Source organism: Prunus mume, linkage group LG2 (assembly GCF_029339155.1).
Source record: "Prunus mume cultivar Tortuosa linkage group LG2, ASM2933915v1, whole genome shotgun sequence".
Taxonomy (NCBI): Eukaryota; Viridiplantae; Streptophyta; class Magnoliopsida; order Rosales; family Rosaceae; genus Prunus; species Prunus mume.
The window spans coordinates 43379596-43397860 of NC_142699.1; the positions used below are offsets into that span (position 1 = coordinate 43379596).

At 37.6% G+C, this 18265-nt stretch overlaps 1 pseudogene across 1 annotated transcript; it reads left to right on the top strand.

Annotated features, from left to right (window-relative positions):
- Positions 1-450: 450 nt before the first annotated feature.
- Positions 451-9137, top strand: LOC103322496 (uncharacterized; annotated as a pseudogene). Its single transcript, XR_016124664.1, has 5 exons — positions 451-1147; positions 1207-1772; positions 3898-4162; positions 8023-8200; positions 8391-9137. The product of XR_016124664.1 is annotated as an uncharacterized LOC103322496 (transcript).
- Positions 9138-18265: the final 9128 nt, after the last annotated feature.

Here is an 18265-nt window from a genome sequence, read left to right on the forward strand (position 1 = left end):
AGAAGCATCAAAATTAGGCCTAAAATGTGGAAGATTGGATTTTTATGACACAAAAATAACTTCTTGTTTTAAACTGCTAATTCACGGTAATCGACCGTTTTTATGCGGTTTACCGACTGCAAAATGCGGTCGGTTTGTGGTTTCAAAATCACCATACCGCAAATAGTCGGTCGGTTTGTGGTTTGTGGTTTGAGCAAAAATTCGCGGTTACCGAACTGCAACCACCTCTAGTTTGTATAATATTTGTATTTTGAAAGAGAATTTTCGGTTTAGTCTCCATAAACATTGAAAATGGTCTTTGATTAAAAAAAAACATTGAAAATGGTCTGACAATAAAATTAAAATTTTCAAAATTATAGAGCACTTTACGATAAACCCTAAACCCTTCGACCGATCCATGCCCTTGACCGAAAAAATGAACAAAAGAAAAGTGAATAAATAATCTCGACAGATACTCTACAACTATATGATTCAGTTGCAACTTCACCGCTACACAGAAACGAACCTTCAGAGTCCTCTCTCTCTCTCTCTCTCTCTGTCCCTTTCTCAGTCTGTACCTCTCCCTACCTCCCTCACTAGCTCATGGCAGAGAATATGGATTCTGATACATGCGTCGGATTCAAACGAACAATCAAAGAGATCCAAGAAACCTAAACTCTCACACAACGCTCTAACTCTCCATCTGCTGCAATTCCAGAACAAGGTAGCCACTCGTCTGAGATCGTTTCTCCGCTGAAACAAGACTCACATTTCACCGACAAGAGTCCTCCTTGTTCGGTCTCCGATTCCTCTAAGAAGGTCAAGCTTTCACCTTACGGCCAAGTCTCTGAAACCCATCTTGAAGAAATTCAAGAAATGCGCAATTATGTGAGTGGAAAGGCCGAAGCTTGCGGTTTAATTTCTGGCTTAACTGTGTCTGATGGAGTTGCTCAAGATTTTATGGAAATTTGTGAAATGGGTCTTGTTTCTAATAGCGAATTTGTGAAAACTGAGACTGAACAGACCCCGGATGATGAGAAAGAAAGGGTTGTTTCGGATTTGGTTGACAAGAAAGGTGAAGGTTCTGTGATAAGTGAAGTGGGTTTTGCTGATATCGAAAAGTTAATGCAAGAGACGAAGTCTGTTACTGAATTGGACTGCAAGGAAGGTGTGGATGCTTCTCTGTCTACTTCTGTTGAAAACAGAGTGGTTTTGTTGGAAAAGAAGCGGAATCTCAGAGTTCCTTGGAACTGAAAAAGAAGCAATTACTGGAGGAAGTTGAAGCCATTCTTGTGCCTGCAGAAAAGACCCTTGTGCAAAGTGGTACTGATGGGTCTCTCAGTTCTTTCAAGATTGAAGTAATTGATGATACTGCAATGATATCATTGCTTGGCAATGGCTGTGGAAAGGAGTTGGGTTTTCTGGGTCCTGCTAAATGTGTTGCACAGGGGAATGGAAACAAGAACGCAAAAAAAGAAATGAATGGGAAAAAAAAGGCAAGAACCTCAGGAAGAAAGAAAAAGTGGCTAATCATCTGGTTGAAGCTCATAGCGTGAGTTTAAAGAAAGGGAAAGGAACCAAGATCTTTTACTCGAGGATGGAATTGGAGGCCATGAGGTATGTGAACGTGGTTGAACAAAAGAAACTGTGGAAAGATATATACCGTGGACTTGGGCCAGTCGTGGCCAAGGAGTATGAAAATCTGGCAAGTGTTAAGCATCAGAAGAACATCCACAATAACTTTGAACCTCACAAACGCTTTGAGAAGATGGAAGTGCCACCTGGTATTCTTGGTAAGTACATTTTTTTTTATAATTATTTTCTTTATACATTTTATGGGCTAAATCTTATTAGAACTCAGTTGGATGATGAAAAGATGATGTATGAAACTTATATGTTCTAGTAATTGTAATTTTTTATTTATAAATTTGTATAATTTTTATTAGTATGGAGAGCAGTATTTAAATTAATTTCTTGCAACTTATATCTGCTAGTAATTGTAATTTCTATGAGTGAATTGTTTTTAGTCTGGAGATGTGTGTAAAATAATTTGTGGCACCTTATATTTGCTAGTGATTTAGAACTCAATGAACTCCCAGCTTGGTCGTCAAAGAATTGCTCTATCTTTTTCTTTTTAAATTCCTTCTATTGTAATGTATAGCATTCTTAATGTATGAAATAGAAGAGTGTTTCAGAATTAGCTTTTGTAGCATTATTAATTTTTATGCAATTCTTCTTTCTAATGAAAAGATCCTTCTATTATAGCATAGCATTCTAAATGTGTGCGAACCACTGTGACAAAGTGTCCATCATAATAGTTTTACAGAACCAGTTCTCTAAACCTCTGGACAACATGATAGAATACTGCTTAAATGACATTTATTTGGTTAGGATAAAGTGCTTATGACTTAATATCCCAGGTTGTGCCCAGGACTCTATAGTAGTTTTGGCTGTTGTCATTGTCAGCATTAAAAGGTTGTTTGGATATTCCCTTACTTTTGCTTCGGATTTGTCAATGTAATGATAGAGGTTGAACAAACTCGCCTACTTTAATGGTGAATAGCCGTTCTGTTTTGTCTTGGTCAAGTTTAGTGGGCGCAGAGGCAATAAATTGCCAATGGACCTTTTTCACAAACATCATCTTTTTTTTCTTTTGCCATCATCTTTGCTGAACCATATCTGGTTCCTGCCCCCCTCCCCTTCTATTATAGCCTTAAGTAGCTAGTCTTTGTTCTTGCATTATCTAACCAGTAAATAAGTGGTGTCATTGTTTCTTTGATTACTCAAATAAGTGATATCGTAAACGAATTCCCCTCTCTCACTCTTTCTACTTTGATAATGAAAACACTCGTCTTTGTTGCCTACTGCCTCATTTAAAGTAGTTTATCAGGTACCTTATTGTTCTATCTCCACATCACTTTGACAAGGAAGCCTGCATTGCCATTCAAGTATATGCATCGTGGCTTTTCATAATGTGACATGTCCAGTATTTTGTCCATTCTATTTCTGACACTCAAAATTCCAGATTATTTGATTTTCAGGCACTTAATTTAGACTTATTTTCTTCAGCATTTGAAAATGCTTTGTGGTTGTTTGGATCTGGTGACAATATTTTATCTCTCCTTTTTTTCTTTTGCATTTACTTTAGGCTGTTGTCATTTTGAAATCTATCATCTTCTCAAAGTACATCTCCTATGTTTCTTTTCTACATTAACTCGATTTCTTAAAGATCAAAGGCATAAGATTTTAAATCTTTGTCTTTCTGTTCATTGTTGCACTCATAGTCCTTTACTTTCCGAAGTGCAGCTTTTAACCAGTTTCACAGACTTTCTTCCAATCGTGTAATCCATTTGTGGACATTTTTGAATTCTCTTCATAAGTCTTTTCTCTCGTTGTTCTTAGCTCTGATTGTGTCAATTTGATGGGTTCAATTTCTGTTGTGCACAGGTGTGGTTGCTTCAAGGGGAAGATGGAATCAAATGAATATCTTTGTGCATTGAAGAATGGCCTAACACAATCTGCAAAAGACCTAATGTCCAACGTTCTCGACATGTGTTTCTTCTTCTGTGTACTTAGGTCCTTGATAGGGTTGTCTTGTGTACTACTTGTATACAGTCCTTGTACGTGGAAATTCTTGCTTTTGGTTTCTAGTTTGTGAAACATGCTTTAGTCATAAAGATGTTGGTACATACATTCTTCCTGTAGATGAACAGTAATAAAAATGATATTCCCATGTAATTTGTAGTTGTTTTGACTGCGCACTTGAATGAAAGGAGTTTCTTTAACCTGTTTACCTTTACTTCTATGGATGTCACTAAAAAACACATTACCTTTTTTTTTTTTTTTTTTTTTGTTCAGATCAAATCTGTTGTTTCTACATTTGTGTGATATTGCTAAGATTTTTGTGATTACTTTCAGGGGAAGCATTTTCAGAAAATGTGGATATTGAATTACAAAAGTTGGTGAATAATCAAACCCAAGATGCAAGTCCCCTGGACCCTTTCTGCAGTTACAGTGCCACTGATGAAAATGGCTACCCATTTCCAGAAAAAGAGTGTAGTGAAGATGATGACAGTGATGAAGATTATGCTAGCATTCAGAGACCTGCCTTTGTGGTTGAAGGAGAACCCAACTTTGATTCTGGTTCACCAGAAGATGGACTTGAATATCTTAGGCGTGTCAGGTATAATTATTTGGTCTTGTCTATACCATCCCCTTCCCCTCAGTATCTGATTGATAATGCTAACTGCCTGCAGTATGTAGGCTATAACATGGTGGCCTTCTTCATGGTATATAGGCCATGGGTTAAATGTTGGTTCTCGAGGGTGATTGGTTGCGTGGGATGACCAGTTGTTATAACCATGACTATTGTCGGAACAAATTTCTTAATTACTGAAGTAGATCCTACATTATTGTGACACGGGGAGTTTTCTTGGTATGCAAAAGATGCAAAATCAGAGGATCAGATTCCTTGCTGTATGCCTAGTAGAAACCTTATTTTGGAATTCCTTCTTTTATAGCAAGAATCAGATTCCTTGCTCTACATAATGCTTTTGAAACCTTCTTTTGAGACATGAATGAATTTAGAGAATTTCCAGCGAGCATATGCTTCTCCCTAGGATTGTGTGATGCAACCTAACCTTAGGTATGGTGCCTAAGGCCTCTAGGATTGATTGCTAGAACCATACTAGTGTCATGATAGTAGTTGTATCATTTCCGCACTTCCTTCATTCCTTTCTTTAACTGCCAACAATTTGCATCAACCACAAGGACTTATTCACTCAAACAAGAGTTTTTTCTACTTATCATTCTTGCTTGTCCTGCATCATATTGATTTACTCATTATGGTTTATCTATTTATTTATTCCTTCTTTTCTGCGTAATTCTTCATTGATGCGTGAAAGTAGAATTTGTCGTTGTTTCATCTCATGGTCTGTACATCCTTGGCGTAAGGGATTACATCTTTCAGGGCTAATACCATATTCATTATTATTTTTTCTGTATATTTTAGAACATAAAAGGACTGAGTTGACCCACATCTTAGAATAGCATAAGATTTTAAATTTATTTATTTTTATATTTTTTATTTATAAGAAACATAGATTTTCATTGAAATGAAAAGGAGATCACAACACAGGGGACAAGGTGTTCCATAAACTACACCCAACTAAAGAACAAAACAGAAAACCAATGAAAACAGAACAGAAGAACAAACTAATATACAACAGTGCTCCAATTAGAAAAACAAAAACAGCATGAAAGGACCAATCCTTCAAATCTGAGGAAACTGAACACATAAGCATTTCCAGAAATGAACACTGTTCCATGAATGATCAATATCCTTCCCCCTAGCAGCCTTAAGAATTCTCCCATTTCTCTCTATCGAAAACAACCCAAAATATTGTCAGCACATCACATCTTCCTAGCACTTTTCCTCTCTCCATAAAACTTAGTCTACTCATAATGTAATGCATCAAGATTCTGGGATCCACGAACTCAATCTGGACTCCCTAAACACCCTTATCCTCAATGAATGCACAACTGGACAATGGAGCGTTAAATGGTTCAGACATTCAGCATCTCTTTTGCACATTAGTACACACCATTAGGACAAAGATTACAGTAAATTTTCCTCTTCTGCACCATGTAGAAAAAGCTTAAGATTACAACAGTTGTACACTAATAAAAGATTATCATGGTATTACAACATCGACAAGTTTAAGATTACAATAGTTGTAGAAAAGCTTCAAATCCCTGCAACTACTATCTTCCGGTTTAAGATTACATAAGAATATGATGGGGAACTTCGTAATTTTGCCTGATTTTGAATTCTGCACCAGTTATTTTGCAATGACTTGTCTATCTATTATGTCGCTCTTGGTTGAGGTATTTGACCTTGATGTGCAAGAAAAGTCAACGGCCATTTGAGGGCCCTAAGCGCTAGATATCACTCTAATGAGCTTCTAAGTTTGGGTGGAAGGCTCAGGTTTACTTTTTTCTTGTCACTACTTACGGTACATTTATTTATGTAATTTTACTTTTACATTTTTGAAAGGTAATGTTCTGTGGGGTGTGAGCAAGAATTTTTGAAATACACCAGTCGTAAGATTGAGTATAATATAGAAACTAATTCGTATACGACTGCATGAGAAGGAATGATAACTTTATGTCTGAAAATTAAAGTCCTAAAATGCATCTTTAGATATTGGCCAAGGGAAAAAAAAAGCTTCTTGGACTAGGCTAAATTGGGTTTTCATGCCATTTGGCAATCAGTGTAACATTTGGAGAATCAGGCTAGCAACTCAGGGATGATGTATTTATGGGGGGTCTCTTGAGTTTCCTTGGGAGAATTGGAAGCCTCAAGGAATGTTTGTGAATATTGCTTACTTCTTGTAGGAGTGCCCATGCCCATCTTGCAATGCTTGTGAGCAGAACGCTTGCTGGAATTTAAGGCACAATATGGAATGGATCAATAATGCATTAATGCCTACATTAGTTTGTTATTTGGATTATTGATTGACAAGATGCACCAGGCTTGATGATAATCTGAGATTGTAGAAAAAGAGGATAGAGGAGATAAGTGTGGTAGGCTTGGCTACGGTACTTGTCTGAAATTTTTCTTGGGTGTATTGGTTGCTCTCTTTACAGAGCTGATTTGTAATAGTGAAATTTCTGGCGTGTCTAGCTTTCTAGCCACCACAAAATGTGGGATATCACATGCATTCGAATAGAAAAGGCTGCACGTTCTGCTGAGTCAATATATAATATCTCATAGAGATATGCATTTTGGAGAAAGATAAGGTCTAGAAGGCTGTCTCCCAGATGCACGTATCTTATTTTTGGTTGATATGATCATTATCATTTGAAATGAGGCTGTTGCTTTGCAACCCATATATCTGGCACATATTAGTCTAATATTTATGTCAAATAGATAAAGGTAATCTTGAGAGTTGCACAGATCTCACGATTGGTCTCCATCTTATGCATGTCTGCGTGGTTGAGAAAGAGAGGTGTGTGCGCTTGTGCTTGTATGCATGAGATAGAAGTCAATAATTATTTCTGTAGTATACTGTATATATGACCTTATTACCTGGGCAATCCTATAAAAAAGTAATTTAAATATGGTTGTGAATGAATGAATACTTTTAACAAAGTGAGAAAGCCACCATGTGAATGGGTTGCACCAGGAGATCTTAGCAAAACATTAAGAACATAAATATTTGGACCGCTAAGGGGGGATTAAATGTAAAAGTCAGTATCACCTATTGGCTAAAGCATTTGAAAACGGTGTACATCTTTTATTACTGATTGCCAACTGAACTTTAGTTGGTGATGTGCCCCACTAAAAGCTTGTTCAGAAAATTTATGAACTGCCAGCTGTCATGAATTGTGTAAGGGTCAAAGTTAAGATGTCATATATTGTCTATTTGTTGAGCAAATTCATTGAAGCGACAAGTAAACCATAGAGAAGTTTCTGTAAACTGAAACATTGACCTATTTGAAAGATCACTTGATGCAGATGAAACCACTGAGCTTTGTGTTTAATCAAGTAATGAAACCCAGAGGAGTTCTTAACTGTCCTGATGTTAGTTATTGATATATTATTTTTGTTCTCATTAATATTCAAGAGATAAGACTATCTTAGGTATTAATAGGAACCTAGGAGATAGGACCTAATATGTTGAAACATTTTGCCCATCAATTAGATAAAGCTGTATGTTATGATGCCAATATCGTCCTGGTTTATGAGGGGCACACTGTTAGAGAGAGTAAAAGATTGGGGAATTCATCCATCAGATCCAGTTCTCTACTTTTGTTCTCATCTGGCCAAATCATGTATGAATTTCTCTCTCTCTCTCTCTCTCTCTCTCCAAACCTTAATGATTTTCTGTTCTTGAAAAGTTGTATGAAGCTTGAAGCTTTTTGCTAGTTCTCATTTTCCTTAGAACAATGTATAAGGGAGTGGCTTAGGTAGTCATGCAGTAATATCCTGAGTAAGTTTGAAGTTGATATAGCATTGTTCTAACCGTATTTATAATTTAGGTGGGAAGCTGCTCGAATTCCAAAAGTGAGAGTAGCCAAGCTTGATAGAAGTAAATTTAACATAGAGCAGAGTGATTATATGCCCAAGATTCCTGAGATTGCCTAGTGTCCAGAACAGTTGCTGCCACTGAAACAGTGGGAGGATGCATTTCTTGCTGAATTTTCAGAGCTAAGGCTGGTATGTTCTCATCCTGATTATTCTTTGTCACTCTTTTGTTTTTTCAATATTCTTTTCCAACATTAAGTGCCGTTTTTCCTATTATATAGAACACTTTAATAAACTAGGGATCTTAAGGCGGAAAGGTAATACATTTGATAAAAGGAGAGCTGACTTCATTTTCTGACTTCTACTCTGATCTTAATCTCAGGCGTCTCATTTTGAGGGTTATAATGCAAGCACGTCTCAAGATCCCCAATCAAAAAATCTTCTTCATGACTCCCATCAGCTACCTGGGAGTATTGTTTTTGAAAAATTTGCTAATGTTAAATCCAAGGAAATTGACATCCACTGGCCTCATGACTGTTGCATTCTTGGGAGCTCCATTGATCAGCTTTCCTTGTCGACTACTGAAGCCAGTAATGCCTCTGTGCCTGCTGAGAACTTAAGTCCTAAGTCTCATGTGAGCCAAAGTTCCAGCGACTCACCTTTGTTGTTGGTGATCTTGTGAATGGACTCTGTAGCTCGAGTGTCGATGTTGAGAAAACGCATAAATGCGATAGAGGCCATGATCACTCTGTCAAGGAATGACTGTCTCTGGCTATTTTCTCTGTGTGCAGTAGTTGATACTCCACTAGATGCCGATACTAGTGCTTCCCTTAGGAGTCTACTAAGAAGGTGCGCTGCCTTGCGAGCTGCAAAGTATGTACTCGACGACGAGGTAGTAATGCTGAATATTCTTGCCACAATTTCAGGTAGATATTTTGGGCAGTCAGAAAACTGAAGCTTTCTAATATATTACATCTCTTCTTGAAGAAAGCCTCAGGTATTATTTTGTTTCGGGTACGGCTTATGTCTTATCAATACAAATCGAGTGTCAAAATAAATACTTCAAACTTGTATCGGCATTGCCGTAATTTTGAACGTCCCATGATGGTAGTGCTCTATTTTCTGTTATGTGTCTGGAATCACTTTAAAGGAGTGACACCCCAGTATTTTCCAGTAATAATTTTCACATAAGAGTTATCCATTTGCAAATGTATTTCAAGAGCACATAGGAATTCGAATTCTGAATATATATATATATATATATATATATATATATATGTCATTAGTTGAATTAGGCAAGTCAAGCTACAAACTAATGTTACTCAAAAAAGTAAACAACCAAAATAAATAAATAAATAAATAAAATATTTCAGATCTATCTTTCTACAATTTTCTATCTATTTTTGTCTTATTTTATTTTTATGATTTTCTCTCATTTTTTCTCTCTCATAATCAATGGTTCTCGGTGGAACGACGTTGTCAGCCCCTAATTGCTAGGGGACGAGGGATGGCCTTGCCTACCCCTACCAAGCATTCTCTTCTAACTTTCATAAGTTTCTTTTACCTTCCGTTTGGATGTAGGATTGAAAATTATATAGAATTTCTAAAATGACGGAATTTAGATTTCCATCATTTCAATTTCTTGTCATTGAAGATTTTAGTATTTGGATTTATGTATGTTGAATTTTGTAAATGACATTATGGAAATTGTGAAATGACCCCTATTTTGGTGGAAATTAAACTCAGGAATTTGATGCCTCAATTTTCACTATTTTTTCCACTTGTTATTTATTAAATTCCGTGCTTAAATTGCCAAACAAGGGAATTATCAATTTCTCCTCTTAAATTCTCGACTTTTAGTTAAATTCCGAGTTATTTTCCCTCATTCAAACGAAGGGATTGTAGAGATGTTGGATATAAATTTATTTTTTTATTTGAGATGTTCGCATGAAAAAGATGTTTATATTAAATTAAATTGCAAGGAACGCCATGTGCCCTCTAAGAGTTTCCATTTGGTGGGATTTCAACTACCTCATGAGCTATGGAATTCTTCTTTTTGTTTTTTTTTTCCCTTCAGACATAGTTCATTAAGTTTTATAACTCTGCTCCACCCTAATCACAGAGCTTATTTAATGCATGGTGGTCTTACAAGCTAAATAAATCGACAAAGTTGAATTAAAGCTTGGTAGATAAGTAGTATTAATTTTCTTCTAATAACAAAGTAACATAATCTTATATTTCTGCACTCATTCATGTTTTTGTGATGTATGTACATGTTCTTCATTTTTACCTTCAGGGTATGTGCATTATATAGTTTCGAGTTTTTTATTTTTTATTTTGTTCATGTGAGTTATGAATTATTTTGAATGCTGCTATTTTCACCAATTTATCCTATTTTCTCACCCACCTTATATTTAAAATTTTAAAAATAAATTACCCTTTTGTAAAATGACTTCTAATGACCTAGGAAAAAAACTTTTTAAAAGCATTTTAAATAAATAAAATTCAGTAAAATTATAATAAAATAATTTTTTTTAAAAACAAAAACTCTCTCTCTCTCCTCTCTCCCTCCTTCACGACATGTTGGCTTCTTCCTTGGAGGTCTTTCATCCTCGGTGCTAGAAGCCACTGTCACCGCAACACCAAAAACAAGAAGCCCAGATGAAAAGGGTTCTCTCATTTCACAACTTAGTTGCGTTTTGAATAGATTAGAGTTTGTTTTGGGGCGGCGATGAAGCACTTGGACTCCATTGTTTAAGCAAGCTGACTCCTTTGCTTTGGCAAAGTCAACAAATGAAATTCCACAATTTTAACATCGTCCCTGCCCTTATACCCACCCACCCTCCTTGCAATTTCTCACCACACCCAGCCCCCTCCGCAATCTCTATGTATCCATTCTAGATCCCCATCCTCCCTGAAATTTGGGTTTCTGCCAAAAAAAAGAAAAAAAAAAAACAGAAGTGAAGACATAATTATCATCTTCACATATTTTTTTGTATAAGGAGTTTGTAAAACAATAAAATTAATTAAAAATATAGAACATGGGTGGGGTTGAAGGTGTAGAAATCTGTAGGGTTCTTGCCACCAGGGAGGAATTGGGTGAAAAAATAAGGTGGGTGAGAAAATAGGACAAGGGAGTTGAAATAGCAGCACTCATTATTTTAACAAGAAATGTTCAAAATTCAAATTGAAAATTTGGGAGTAAAAATGCACCAAATAAAACATTTTTAATTGGTTTTCATTATTTAGCTTCAAGGGTAAAATAGTCATAAAAACTAAGTAATAAATGAAAATTGAGTTTTTATTCAATAACTAGAGTAACACGAGCGACTTTCCCAACATTTTTTTTTTTTGCCCACATTGGAAACAAATTCCTGAAATATTCACCAAACAATAACCGACCAAAATCAATGATTTTGGCTCCAGAAATTAAAATCTCAAGGTCACTCATTGTTTTGAAGTTATCTTCAACATCCACATGTTTCTTCATCTCTTCGAGGGCAAGCCTAGCAGCTTTTCTATCCTTCTGCCGCTGCTTCTTGATGAAGTCATTGGCTCTTAAAAATTCTGCTTCTGCTGCTCCAAGCCTTGCATTCTTGGCATCAGTGGTAATTGTTGTAGTGTAGAGAACATGGTGTTCTGCTTTAAGGATGGTGTTTGTTGTAGGAGTTGCCGAACATTTTCTCAAGATATTCATTGATTTGCCTGCGATAACATGCAGAAATATATTTTATTACATGCTTAATCCATTAAGACATTAATTAATCAATTCATAAGTAATAATTTTCATATAAGAGTTATCCACTTGTAATCCATTAAGACATTCATCAATTCATAAGTAAAAATTTAAATAAATTGTGGGTTACAAGGTTCTAGTTCAATTGTCTGTTGTTGAATGGCCAAGAGCCACCACTGTAGAATGGTAATGGATGACCGAGTCGTTTGTTTAGTTTTATTTCCTTTTCATTTTTAGTTCTTTACTTTTAGGATCCTATCAAATTAAAGCATCTGAGCTGTTAAATTGAATTTGATGGATTAAATGGTAATTTGACATTTTGTAAAAATTTTAACTCCACTGTAGTGGCTATTCTAAATTAGTTGCGAGGGACAGTAAGACTCTAATTATGTTCAATTTTGCAACTGGTGTGAAGGTTTCATCATAATCTACACCATAAGTCTGTGTATATCTTTTCGCTAAAAGTCTTGTATCGCTCGATAGATCCATCAACTTTGTGTTTTATGGTAAACACTCATCTACATCCGACAGTTCTTTTTCCTTGTGGTAAAGTTTCCAATGTCGATGTCTGATTCTTCTCAAGAGCTTTCATCTCTTCCTTTATAGCTTGATGCACAACTGATGCACAAAGGCCTTGAGTAGTTCAGACAGCTTCTTGGTTGATACATGATTAGCGATTGGATACTTTGATGTCTTGCCAATATCAGATGAATAACGGTTTGGTGGCTTCCCACAATTTTATCTGGAAGGTAATTGATATCCAATAGATTTATCCTTTAAATTCACAAGTGTTGTATGTAACATCCCACATCGACCAACGGAGATAGGGTGATGTGCCTTATATGTGCATGTCCACCTTCATCTAACACGAGCCTTTTTGGGAGCTTCATGCTCGAGTCATAGGAACTCCGGTTAAGCGAAGTTGGGGCTAGAGCAATCCCAAGATGGGTGACCCACTGGGAAGTTGCTCGTGAGTTCCCGAAACAAAATCGTGATGGCTCGGGCTCAAAGCAGATAATATCGTACTACGGCGGAGCAGATCCCGATGTGACAATTTGGTATCAAAGCCACTCGCCATGTGGTACGAGTGTGCCGACGAGGACTTCGGGCCCTTAAGGGGGATGGGATTGTAACATCCCACATTGACCAACGGAGAGGGTGTGATGTGCCTTACATGCGCATACCCACCTCCATCTAGTACGAGACCTTTTGGGAGCTCACCGGCTGAGTCATGGGAACTCCGGGTTAAGCGAGTTGGGGCTAGAGCAATCCCAAGATGGGTGACCCATTGGAGAAAATCTTAGGAGAAGAACTGATGTATTCATTCATTGATTAATTCAACACAGTACAGTAATGGTCTTTATATTAGCTTATCAAAGCTTTGTATACATGTTTCTAACCTCCTAACCTCTCTAACTTCTTTAACAGAACACTAACTCTTTCGCTAAAAACTGTCTAACAGTCTTAACAATATTTCAACAACTCTCTTCTTCAATCTTCTGACATGTGGCAGAGTGAGGACCGTTGATATCTTTACATGCCCCCTCAATCTCATGCTTGGAGGAGCCAAGCATGAGATTGGAACAATGATGCTGGAATAAAGGAATAGACAGCCCCTTAGTGAGAATGTCAGCAAATTGTTCCGCAGATGAGACATGTTGCACAAGTAAATCACCTCGAATGACTCGTTCTCTGACAAAATGATAATCAATTTGGAGATGTTTCATTCGGGAATGAAACACCGGGTTGGAAGAGAGAGCAATAGCAGAGATATTATCACAATGAATTAAAGGAGGAACATGTAATGGGACGTGCAGATCACAGAACAACTGTCTGATCCATGCAAGTTCAGCAGCAGCAATAGCCAAAGCCCTATATTCAGCCTCAGTGGATGAACGAGAGACAGTATGTTGCTTCTTAGAAGCCCAAGAAATAGGAGTAGAGCCTAAGTAAACAATAAATCCCGAAACAGATCTGCGATCATTAGGATCCCCAAGTCAGATCACTATAAGCGTGCAGATGAAGAAGACCAGGCTTAAACCAAATGCCAAAATCAAGAGTTCCTTTCAAATACCGCAGGATTCTCTTAACTGCCACAACATGAGACTCCATGGGATTATGCATAAATTGACAAGCTTGATTCACTGAGAAGGCAATATCTGGCCTTGTGAAAGTGAGGTACTGCAGAGCACCAACAATGCTTCGATACTGCTCTGGATGAGAATAAGGTTTGCCATCATCTTTCAACAGTCTGTGATATGGGAGACAAGGAGTAGGACATGGTTTTGAATCCTGCAAATCAACCCTGTCAAGCAGTTCCTTGATATACTTAGTTTGAGACACAAACAAGCCAGCAGACTGATATGAAATTTGCAGCCCCAGAAAATAAGTCAACTGGCCCAAATCCTTCATATCAAACTCCTGAGTTAAAGCACCAATTACAGATGTAATAAGAGAGGAATTACTGCCAGTAAGAATGATATCATCAACATAAAGAAGCAAAACCACAGTACCAAGCGACGAATGTTGAATAAAGAGAGACGGATCTGCATTTGAAGCTTGAAAACCCAAGCTTGGTAAGAAGCTAGTAAACCTTTCGTTCCAGGCACGAGGAGCCTGTTTTAAACCATACAAGGACTTCTTGAGTCTGCAAACAAAGTCAGAAGGATGATGCTTACTCGCAAAGCCTTGAGGTTGTGTCATATAAACCTCCTCTTGAAGAACCCCATGCAAGAATGCATTTTTAACATCAAGCTGCCGTAAGGACCACTGAAACTGAGCAGCAAGAGCAAGAATTAATCGAACCGTGGTTGGTTTAACTACCGGACTGAAGGTCTCATAATAATCAATACCCTCCTCTTGACTAAATCCCTTAGCAACCAAGCGAGCCTTATGCCTAGCTATAGAACCATCTGCATTCTTCTTGATCCTATAAACCCATTTACAACCAACAAGATTCTTATGAGCTGGGAGAGGAACCAAATCCCAAGTACCTTGAGCATGAAGAGCCTCAATTTCCTCCCTCATTGCAGATTGCCATTCTGGTGATTGAGAGGCAGCCTTGAAGGAACTTGGCTCAATTGTAGATAAATCAACAGATGAAGAAGCAGAAAAAGCCTTCCTCTTGGAGATGCCATTCTTAGACCGTGTTGTCATAGGATGCAGATTTACAGGTGGCAGAGGCAAGATAACACGAAGACTTTCAGGCTGAAAATCAGGATCCACAGGGAGAGGAGACTGTGTAGCAGAAGGAGAAGAATTCAAAGGTGCAGCGACTTCAGAGATGGGTGGGGAAGGTGAGGAAACAGAAAGAGAAGGGATAGGCGATAAAACAGTATTAGTGAATGAAATAGATGGAGGAGGAGAAGAGGAAGTGAGAGACTGAGATGAAGAAATACTGACTGGATGGACAGATGTGAATGGAAACACAGTTTCATCAAAAAGAACATGTCGAGTAACAAACAGTCTATTGGTAGTGAGAGAAAAACAAATATAGCCTTTATATTGTCCTGCATAGCCTAGAAAGACACAAGTAGAAGTTTTAGGCTGAAGTTTGTTTGTATTATAAGGCTTGAGCAAAGGAAAGCAAGCACAACCAAATACCCTTAGATGATTAATGGCTGGAGCAGAACCAAACAATAAGAAATAAGGAGATTTGAAATGAAGAGTTTTACAAGGCATTCTATTGATCAAGTAGACTGAAGTAGCACAAGCATGAAACCAAAATTTTGGGGGTAAATGAGCAGTTTGCAACAAAGTGATAGCAGTCTCTAAGATGTGTCTGTGTTTTCTCTCGGCTAAGCCATTTTGTTCAGGTGTATAGGGACAAGATTTATGATGAATGATACCTCTAGCAAGAAGATAATGCTGAAATTTATGACTAAGATACTCACCACCTCCATCACTTTGAAAGACTTTAAGAGAAGCAGAGAACTGAGTGACTAAGTAAGCATGAAAATTTACAAAAATAGAGTAAACTTCTGCTTTATTGAACATTGGAAAGATCCAAGTAAATCGAGTACACTCATCTACAAAGCTAACATAATATTTGAACCCCTCAACAGATATTGTTGGAGAAGGACCCCACACATCACTATGAATCACTTCTAAAGGGTTTATAGATTTTGTTGCTGGATAATGAAAAGAAAGTTTAGCTAGTTTGCCTTCTAAACAATGATGACAGATAGATTGGACTTTGTCTGAAGAAAAAGGAACCTGTGATTGACGTAAAAGAGCAGTAGTAATAATATTGAGGGATGACCAAATCGCTTGTGCCACAAACTGGTATTTACTGGATGTCCAAGAAAGCAGAAATGTTGTTTGATGAGAGAAGCAGCTGGAGTAGGATGAGGTTGTGAAGGAAAGAAAGGAATAGAATATAGGCCAGCTCTACACAGTCCCTTGAGAAGAACACTCCCCGTGAGTTTGTCCTGAATCCAAAAGCCAAAGGCATCACATATAAATCTGCAGTTATTATCTTTACATAACCGATGCACTGAAAGCAAATGCTGAGATATCTTTGGCACATGTAAAACTTTCGATAATTGTAAAGAACACTGAGGAGTATTCAAGGAAGAAGAGCCAACACTAGAAATATTCAAACCTGAACCCCCTGCAGTGGTGATTGTCTCATTTCCAGAGAAAGGGGTAGCAAGACTAAGTTGAGACAAATCAGAAGTCATATGGGCTGTTGCTCCAGTGTCAGCTACCCAAAATTGCTCAGTTGATGAGGAAAGAGAACAATTGGCATGCATTGTAGTAAGATTGGATGAAGGAGGTTTGCCTTGATAGGAAAAATTGCCCCTGTGGTAACACTGAATAGCAGTGTGCCCATATTTCCAACAAATTTGGCATTGAACAGATGAATTAGGACCTGTGAATTGCTGATGTCGTTGATAACAATCAGCAGCTAGATGACCTTTCTTGTTGCATATTTGACAAATTGGAATATCAGTACCCGAACCAAGGATGCCAGGACCAGAATTAGGTGGAGCTTGATATGGTCTTGGACCAGATGAAAACTGATGCCGAGGTCTGCCTCTTTCTCGATAGAAGGAACCTCTATTAGGGCCAGAGTGGAAACCACCATTATGTGAAAAAGAGCCACCATTAGAGCTAGAGTGGAAACCTCCATTGACACCACTATTGACACCACCATTGTGGCTAGATGAAATAGAATATGGGATAGATGTGGAAGTGTCAGTAAGAACAAGAGATTTTCCTTTGAACCCTTGATTGTTCGCCATCATCGCAGAGGCAAAAGGAGTGGCAGAGGTAGTAGGTTCAAGAATGGCCTCTTCAGCAAGCAACTGAGATCTAAAAACTTTGAGAGAGAGCACATTTTCCCGCCTCGAACCATACACCGAAACGTATTATATTCTAGGGGAAGACCATTAAGAGCCAAGATCACAGTATCATCATCATCAAAGGAAACCCCAGCAGCAGCAAGATGATCTCTAGCATCCTTTATCTTTTGCAAGTATTGAGAGACTGGTTCAACACCCTTCTTGATATTCTGAAGCTCACTTTTCATCCGAAAAATCCTAGCTTTGGTAACAGTAGAAAATCTGTCCTTCAACTGAACCCACATATCATGAGAACTAGTACACCCGATGACATATGAGATTGCAGTAGAAGAAAGAGTTGCAATTAGCAATTGCATCAAGGCACGATCATGCATTTTCCACACTGTATAAGCATCAGTTTGTACACCTTCAACATCAGAATTTTCATCAAATGAGCAGTTCACAGCCGTGAACCATCAACAAACCCCAATAAGCCATGACCTTCAAGAAGAAGCTGCATCTGAAAATTCCATGTGAGGTAATTTGTATCATCAAGCTTAACCACAAGCAGAGACAGTGGGAATTAAGGTAGTAATTGGAGATTGAATAATCTGAAGTTGAGTAGCAGTCACCATGATGAGTATTTAGGGAGATAATATCTTGAGAAGAAAAGAAATAGGCAATAGAACAAGGAGAAGATTCTGTGAGGCAAAAGAACAAACAGCTGGTAGGCAGAGCAAAAGACTACGAAAGTAGTGAGAAAGAAGAGAGAAAGAAACCCAAGAATTTTAACAAAGAAGAAGAGAGGAGAAGATACAGATAGAAGAACAGATATTGTAGGCAAAGAAGAGGAATGCGGAAGCAAAGAAGCTCAGGATCGTACTATGGCTCTTAATACCATGTCAGAATAGCAATATTGAACAGAGATTTAACAGAGAGAAGCAGAAAATCTTAGGAGAAGAACTGATGTATTCATTCATTGATTAATTCAACACAGTACAGTAATGGTCTTTATATTAGCTTATCAAAGCTTTGTATATATGTTTCTAACCTCCTAACCTCTCTAACTTCTTTAATAGAATACTAACTCTTTTGCTAAAAACTGTCTAACAGTCTTAACAATATTTCAACAACTCTCTTCTTCAATCTTCTGACATGTGGCAGAGTGAGGACCGTTGATAGGAAGTTGCTCGTGAGTTCCTGAAACAAAACCGTGATGGCCCGGGGCTCAAAGCA